Raw genomic sequence first — 9147 nt, forward strand, 5'->3', positions numbered from 1 at the left:
GTTACCCAAATAGTCTGAGTCGTTTTCTAAACAGCTTTTTCATCGATTCTCCCCTCTGAATAGAAAGTTACCACTCCAAACATCAAAATTCAGCAGAATAATTATATCCTTAAAATTTCCCTTTACCAATTGCTTCCAAGTGTAAATGTTTATTTAGCAAACACAAAAGCCCAGTAATTCTACATGCCGAGTTCTCTTACTGATGCCGTTTTACAGGTGAGAAAACTGAGGGACAGAAAGGTTCAGAAATTTACATTGAACAACTGGTAATTGGAAGAATCATGATTCAAACCCAGAGATTCTGGTTCTACACTTTGTCCTGTGATCTATTCCATCGTCTTATCCCTCCAGTGTTCCTCATCACTCCTTCTAAAGCTGCTCTGCCTGTCATTTCACATTTCTGCTCAAGGGACAGCTTCTCTAAGAACTAATCCCCGATTATCTGAACTAAGTAGCACTCCTCTCTCCACCCCATTTTCGAGGCAGGTCCAGTTCTATTTTCTGTTCAGCACAATATTCATAGTAGTGCAACAGTCTTTTTTTTCAGACATCCTGTTCATCTTCCTCTCATTCTGCACCACATCCCCAGAATCGAGAGTATTGCCTGATACACAGTAAGGCTTAATAAATAGTTCCTGAGTGAATGAATAAATGTACTTTCTGTGTTCTGTATCCTTGCTATGGACATAGGTGAAAACCTTCTAGATGGATCTTTTTCAGTGATTTGCCTCAGGACAAGTCACTGGCATTACAGCAACAATGTAATGTGAGTTTACCCAGTACCAGTATAATTTAGTCCATGTTGTTTTGTGTTTGCCCGGTGTCTGAGTAGTATACCTGAGTTTCTGAAAACTTCCTTTCAGGAAAGGAACTGCGTCCTAATGACTTTCACAGAAAAGAAAAAAAAAAAGTGGTAAAAGTCTGTCAGGTGTAATTTATATTAGAAGTGAAGTAACATTGTTAGAATATTATGGCCATGCCTATCTGGGTCTTTGAGAGGTGGCCAAATAAAGGTTATAAGAAAAGCTTAAAGAAATTGAAGATTCTTGGTAAGCCATTTTTTCCCCTTGTCTAAAAACTTAATTACCTTTTTCCTCCCTCTCTCTCTCCCACCAGCTTTCCTTTCTTCCTGTGTCTTTTCTATTTATGACCCCGTCGCATTCACTCCTTCCTCCCCCTCCCACTTTCTCTCTCTCCTTCTTTCTTTGCTGCCACATTTCAAAAATTAGCAGAACAAGTTACCATATGCCTTGTCTTGCCAGAGAGTTTATCTCTTACTTTCATGCCATCCTGTCTTTGTCCTTGAGACACTGTTTGGATAAAGCCCTCATCTATCTCACTTAGACCTGCAGCGCCTCCTACCTCTATCCCCGGTCCCTCCCCATTCAAATCCTGCACCCATCCTGTTTCCACAGCAGACAGCTGATCCCCTCATATTCTAGATCTAGGGCTTTAGTCTCCATATAGTGCTTCATAACTGCTTTGTGAATAAATGAGGCTTCTCAGAGATCAATCATAACTTCAAATTGTTTAACAATGCAAATAATTATTTGTCTGGTAGGCACTCTCACTGGCATCTATAAAGTATGATGCATTCTATGTGGAAAATGTCTCCTATGTGAGGAAGGAGTCACCATCACCTATTTGTGTATGAAGCTTAACCGTATCTCTCCAGTTAAATATCTGCTTCATACTAATGTCTTCTACACTTTATAATAGAAATCTATCAGAAGGGTTTGAATGCGGTTTACTTTGCTCTATCAGTCAGTGGCATTGCCTCACTACTGATTTTTAGCATCACAATCATCTTTTCCCTGGGGGAAAAAGGTGTATTATATGGGCTCAGTAAGTATTTTGTGACCTTTAAGTCACAAAAGATGTGGTCCCCATGAGTTCTTAGGGTCAGTCCAGGTGTCCCAAAATGTCTGTATCGAGTGATTTGGGAACCAATCACAAATCTGCTGATGAAGCTTCTTCAGTGATTCAATGTAGATTATTTTCCAGTTTGTTTTTTAACTTCTTCTTTTGAACTAAGTTTAGACCTACAGGAAAGGTGAAAACGCAGTATTAGAATCCCTTGTCCCTCTCACATCACTTCCCTTAATGTTAAGAGCTTCCATAATCATAGAGTAATTGTCAAAAAGAGGTTACTAATGTTAGTACAATATTATCAACTAAACTCCTGATCTTATTTGGATGTCACCAGTTTTTACTAATTCCTTTTTCTGCTCTAGAATCCAATCTAGAATCGGCCCTTCCATGTAGCTGCTGTTCCTCCATGGTCTCCTCGTGTGTGCAACAGTTTCTCAGTCTTTTGTTATTTTTCATGATTTTCACATCTCTTTGTTTTTAATTTTTATGGAATCATAATAGTTATATATATTTATGGGGTACATGCAATACAAGCATAATATGTGTGGTGATCTAATCAGGATACTTGGAATATCCATCACCTCATACATTTACCATTTTATGTGTGTTTTAAGAACATTTAGATTTCATTCCTGCAGTTATTTTCAAATATAAATGATTGCCAACTATAATCATCCCACTGTGCTCCCTGACATTAGATTGTATGCTTTCTATCTTACTGTATTTTCGTACCCGTTAGCCAGCTCCTCTCTGTCCCTCCTGCCCCTCCCAGCTGTTGCTACCCAGCACGGTACTCTTCATCTCTGTGAGATCAATCTTTTTAGAACCCCCATTTGAACAGAAAAATATAGTATTTGTCTTTCTGTGCCTGACTTACTTTACTTAACATCATGCCCTCCAGCTTCACCTGTGCTATTGCAGATTATAGCATTTTGTTCTTTTTATGAGTGAATAGTATCTACTGTGTGTGTGTGTGTGTGTGTGTCCATCTTCCTCATTCATCCAATGGTTGATGGATACTTAGGCTGCTTCCAGGTATCGGCTGTTATGAACAGTGTTGCAGCCGACGTGGGAGTACAGACATCTCTTTCATATACGGATTCCCTCTTTTACTTTCCTTTAAATTTAACTTTTCTTTAATTTAACTTCCCTTTAAATTCTGATCTGAAGATAACATCTCCATTAAACTAAAAATCTTACTCTCCTAGTACTAGTTGCTATTTTCTTGTTGAATTCTTTCTTTGGAGCAAGCACTTCTAAGCATTTTATAGCCATTTCCTCATTTAACCCTCTAGGTTCTATCATTATCCTCATTTTTTTTTTTTTTTTTTTTTTTGCAGTTTTTGGTAGGGGCCAGGTTTGAACCCGCCACCTCTGGTATATGGGGCTGGTACCCTACGCCGTTGAGCCACAGGCGCCACTCCATTATCCCCATTTTAGTGTAGGGAGAATGGCAGATAGTTAAGTTCTCAAAGTCACGTACCTTGTGAGCATTACAGCAGTGTTTGGAACATAGGTGTTGTGACTAAAAAAAACACACTGCATCTTCCTCTGCTCCTTCTTCTTCTTTCTCATCTTCTTAATTCCAGATAAACTTCTGAGTTTTCAGTCAGAGCCAAACTACCCTAGTTTTGTCAAGGAACATTACCTTATATTCAGAATCCTCTAATCTGATCGGCAACCCCTACATTCATTTAGAAACCCAACATTTAGTATGGATCTGCCAAGATGGCGATACAGGGTCAGGCACCAAGAATGAGGAGACACAGCCCAGCTCTGTCCCAGGAAACTCATGGTCTGGGGGAGAAGATGTTAGCTCAGTAAATGCCAAGCAGAATCACAGGTACAACAAGGTAAGCACAGGTATGAAGTGGGATGAATTCTGCCCTTACAGTATTTCAGAGAAAGTTCCAAGGGCCTAAACCTAAGTGTCAAAGCCGAACTAATCCATAGTATGTAGGTCAAATAATTTCTGAACAACACTCATCATATGGGCTGTCCATTACACTCATATTCTTTCTTTTGACAAATACATGGAATTTTCAGAAAACATATAAAATATTGTAGCCAACTTATTCTCTTGACATTGAGATTTTGGACACCTCTTCCCCTGAAAGAAACATAGATCCCCACCCACACTGTGCCTGTGGCCATGATTCTTTTCCTTATAATATTGATATTGCAGCTCTGGTAAGAGAGCAGCTGTATTTGAGCTGTCCTTAGCCATCAGGATTATTTGAAAGAGATCTTCCTTGTCAGAACAGGGCCCAGTATCTGAGGCCCAGATGGGTAGGAAATTGATCTCTTGCGTCTGTCACAGAAGTATGAAGCTTTGCAAGGTGGAGTGTAGTGTTACCGGTGCAGGTGCATTGCTGAGATGACGTGCGGATGGCAAGGGAGGTGAGGAAGCCCTGCTCTCTTCCACAGTTGAAGACAGAAACATTACAGTGACAAGGGGGACAACTGGCATGCCTCACATTCCTCAGTGCTGAAAACAATAAAAGGCGGGGGAATGAGAGAAAAATCAAATTTCTACGAAGAGATGTCAGCAGTAAATTTAATGCAGGTGCAATATTCTCCAAACAAAGGGTGTTTTGTTTCTACCGTTCTGGGCTTCGTGAAAACCTGCCCCTGCCTCCTCCTTGCTATGTGTTTTTCTTTTTATCAGTATAAGGTAGATTAAAATGTTGATACCCTTTCTTGGCAAAAGTATTTTTAATGTTCTTAGTACAACTGTTGAAGAAGTATTAACTTCCCTCGAAGCTTAGCTTCACTGGGTGTAACAAAGCTCTCTCTACCCTCAGGTTCAGTCTGTTTGGTGAGTTTTGTATTTGCCTGATTGCTTCTATGACATGGGTTTTTTTTTTTTTCTTTCTTTCTTTCTTTCTTTTTTTAACCATTTGTTCTCTCCTGTATCTATAATTTAACTAAGAAAAGAAAATGAAACACCAAACATTGCTTTTAGCTAGAGTAACAAGCTTAGAAATTAAAAAGTAACAAAGCTCCTACTATTAGTTAAGATGTGATAAAGGACATTTTATAAGAGACACAAGTAAAAGTGAAAGTTGTTTGCCCTCCTTTATTTAGGCTACCACAAGCAGAGTGATGGCAGAACCATTAGGAGTTTCTGAGTCGTTTTTACTTAGTGATTTATACACTACTTTGAGAATAAGTTATAAAGAATGATTTCCAACATCATCAACGGAGCTTAAGTTCAGACCATACCCAACTTTGTGAAATGCAGTAGTAAGCCATTAGAGAGCATTTGAACTTTTTTTGGATAGCAATTTATTTAAAGGGGACACATAAATGATATGCCAGGAACATAGGATGTTGTTCTCTGCATGAACCAGCACACTGGGCCATAGGAATGGTCCTAAACCAAGACAGCCAGTAACTTAACTATACATGGAAGTGACTATGGGCCATTAACAGCCTCTTATTGTTTGTAAAACTGGCAAAAGAACAATATTTTAATCCCAATTGGCTTTTCTTTTCCATTCTATCATCCTCTGACAAGTTTGTAGCACCTATCCTTCCTGTCCATGGCAATGGCATTTGGGGGGCCAGGCTAAGAGGAAGTCACTCCCATGTACAGTGAGGTTCTTGCTACGATGCAGGGTAGGAACCGCCCTGTTACTACTGGGCAACTTTACTCAGAGTAATAACCCCACAGCGTCCATGCTTCTCATTAAAGAAGTCACTGTTTAAGAAAACTTGAAATTTCTCCAGTCCTATAGTTTATATTTGACAGAAGTTTGAAATCTCTCCAAATTGACACAAATCTAAATATCAAAAAATATCTCCAATACCAGGTTGTTTAACTAAAGTCAACTTTCCACAAGTGTAAATAATAATTTTTTTTTATTAACCATGTAGGAGGCATAACTGAATTATCTTTGTGTAGCTGTAAAAAATATCACAAAATGATTGTCACATGAAAAGGGAATTGAAGAGCCTACAACCCAAAAGTATAGGGAAAAAAATGTATTGCACAAATGGGTGAGGTAGGTAGTTAGTAAAAATAGTATGCGGTTCTGAATTTTGTCATGTTTGAAGTATGTGTCAACTTAAAAAAAAATGCAATTGGTATGTTCTCATTCTAAATCAATAGCCACTTGTATAATTGATTTTTATCTTATAAGTTCACATTCATTTTCTTAAACAGAGCCTTCCAACTTGTATAAGCATCTGATGTTGTAAAAACCTGAATTTGCCTAGAAATTATGGGGAAATATTTGGATGAAGACTTTCTATGAACCAAACATCATAACATGGGAAATAAGCATTTAAAAATAATTACTAATCCAGTTCAGCTTCCTTAAAACAGTCATAGGAAGAGTGCAAATCTGAGTACAGTGGTGCAGTCCTGCGATCCCAGGAGGCTGAGGCAGGAGGATCACTCGCGGTCCGGAGTTTGAGGCTGCAGTGGGCAACAGAGCCAGTCCGTTTCTTAAAAAAATAATAATAATAATAAATTAAAAAGCGTGAACAAAGCCTTCTTCATTTGGCATACAACTAGACACTCAGTATCCGTCCAGCATGGCGGGCCTCATCCAGTTCTGTGTTCTAACACCTACTGGCATGTATGCACCCAATCTGGTTAAAGCAGTCTCTTCCCAGTGTTCTGCATGTGCATCCTAACCAGGCCCCCTTGAGATGACTTTCCGTCCTTGGAGCTAAGTTATGCTTTTCCTATTAATATGCTCCATGTCTCCCAATCCTATTCATCCTTCAAGGCCCATATTCAGTCAGAAGGCTAATTGTCATCTAGCCCACAGGTCATCTCCCTGACAGAGTGTGGAGTAGGGAGAAGGGATTGATTCAGAAAGTATTGGTCCCACTTTATATTTAAGGAAGTCAAACCTAAGGAAATTAACAGCATATTTCATTTTACGTGATAAACAATGGAGATGGAGGCACTATAGGCACTTGGTAACTATAGGGCAAAAACTAAAGGACGAATCCTAACTTGTCTATTTTTAAAGAGAAAGGGGTGTCACTATGTCTCCCAGCCTGGTCTCAAACTCCTAAGCTCAAGGGATCATCCTGCACCAGCCCCTGAGTAGCTGGATTTTAGCCATGAGCCATCACACCCAGCTACACATATTCATTTTAATGGAATAAAAAGAAAGAACCGGATCATTGCAGATTTCATGACATCACTGGGTTATTTACTTCCAAACCTATTTATTAAAAAAAAAAAAAAACCCTCTAATTTGCATAAGCCATTTTCATGGGATTCCATTAAATGCCACTGGTAACTCTTATTTTTCAGTAATATAACATCTGGTTAATCTATCAGCACATTGAATATTGACTGTGTGTAAATCAAGCCTGTTGTGTTAGGAAAAATGGTGGAAATAATTCAGAATGGTGGGATCTGCTTTTTCTTTGTTCCTCTTTGAGCAAAGTTCTGTAAGAAATAAATGAGCTGAGACTACGATTAGACACCTGGAAGTGGAGGATTAGGAAAGTAAATTGGCTGAGAGAGATGTACACATATGACCTGGAAGCAAAGTTGAGTGAAATTCTCAGATTTGAGCCTTAGAGAGTTGAAGAAGTCCAGTTGTCTCTGTCATAAACAGAGGGCATATCGGCTCTCTCAGTCATCCTGAGAGATGTAGAATGTCACATTTTGCACTGTTTGCTAAGAGGTAGAGTACTGGAGTCCATGGACTATGCTAGGGAATACCATTATAGAGTAAACATGTATGTGGATGTTGGGTAGCCAGAGACAGGCTATGGAAGACATAATTAATTTGCTACCAAATATATATCTTCATCTTCTTTTTTACTATAAGAACCCCGCTTTTATTTGGGAGAACATTGTGTCAAAATAAACTACTCCTCTTTCCACATTCTTCTGTCCTTAGCTAAAGCCCAAAAGCGTAAAAGCGTATGCAGAAATCACTAGATGGGGCTTCCTGGAATCCTTTCAAAATGAGTACAGACTCTTCTGACACATGACTTTGGTCCTTTCTTTTTCCCTTCCTCTTCTTCCTGCTTGGAACATGGATGGGCATGTGAAGTTCGTGGAATCATCTTATGCCTATCTGTGGAAGGCCATCCATGAAACTCGTCAGAAAAGTAAATGCTGAGCCTGGGTCCCCCATGGTGTTCTACCTGCTGGGGAAGCCTGGGCTCCCCGTTCCCAGACTTCTCCATGAGCACACCATACCACTTAAACCTCTGGAGTTTGTGCCACTTGCAGGCCAATGCAATCCTAACTGTTACAAAGAGCATTTCTTCCTGCTTTAGTTTCAGTGAAGAGTTTATGGACCAAGGAAGGGAAGAGAGTAACACAGTTAGTTACAGCTGTGTACTTTTGAGAAAGGAGCTGGAAGCCTGCCTCCACAACAAGCTGAATCCAGGAGGACCCTCCAGAAACCCCAGGCAAATGTGGAGATGTAAGTGAAGAGGGGAACTCTTGCTTGGTTTCTCCTGTACTCAAATGAATCAGAGATTATTTTGCCACTACCAGATGTTTAACTTAGAGGAATGCTCAGGTAAACATAGCAGCAGGGAAGGAGGGTCATGAAATTTTACTCCAATTTAAGGTAAAAACACACCTGCTCTGACATGATTAGGGGGCATTTTCATTCTAGCTGGAGTACTTTGCATTTGTTCAAGCGAATTGATTGAGACCTGTTAAATATGAATCATTTGTTGTAGGCATAGATATTACTGAAATACTCAATGCCCAGAAAAACTGAGAATAAAATCAACTTTCCCTCTTTCCAGATTATAAATAAATACACACACACACACACAAATAAAGTATTATGTTTGCCGTGGTACCACATGGAAAATCTATAATGAAGTTGATTATTCGTGCCCCATGCTGTGTGTTTCCCTCTGGAAATGTCCCTGTAAGAGTTAAATGAAGCTGGAGCCACATACCGAAAACCTGATCGCAACAGCTGCAGTCTGAGCCTGTTCTGCAGAAAAGAAAGAAAATAAGTTTTAATTAAATTGTATTAATTGGTTTAGCTGATCTGGAAATAGAGTAAGGGCTGTGCTCTAATTTTGTTTTTTTGGCTCCAGTCCACTTGTCCCTGACATGAAAATAAAGGAATGAAGCAATAAAATGCCTCGAAATGCCCTGATTGAGACTTTTAAACTGTCCAAGGTTAAGGAGTGATGCTATCTCTGAGATGAACTGAAAATTCTGTTGCCAACTTGGAGAAGTCAGAAGTGCAAGGAAGAAAAGAGGAGTGTGATTAAAAACCCTGCTTCCTTAAAGCTCTGCAAAGCTGCAAAGAAAAGGCAGGC

The sequence above is a fragment of the Otolemur garnettii genome, unplaced genomic scaffold, assembly GCF_000181295.1.
Source record: "Otolemur garnettii isolate 467f Iridium unplaced genomic scaffold, OtoGar3 scaffold00036, whole genome shotgun sequence".
Classification (NCBI taxonomy): Eukaryota; Metazoa; Chordata; class Mammalia; order Primates; family Galagidae; genus Otolemur; species Otolemur garnettii.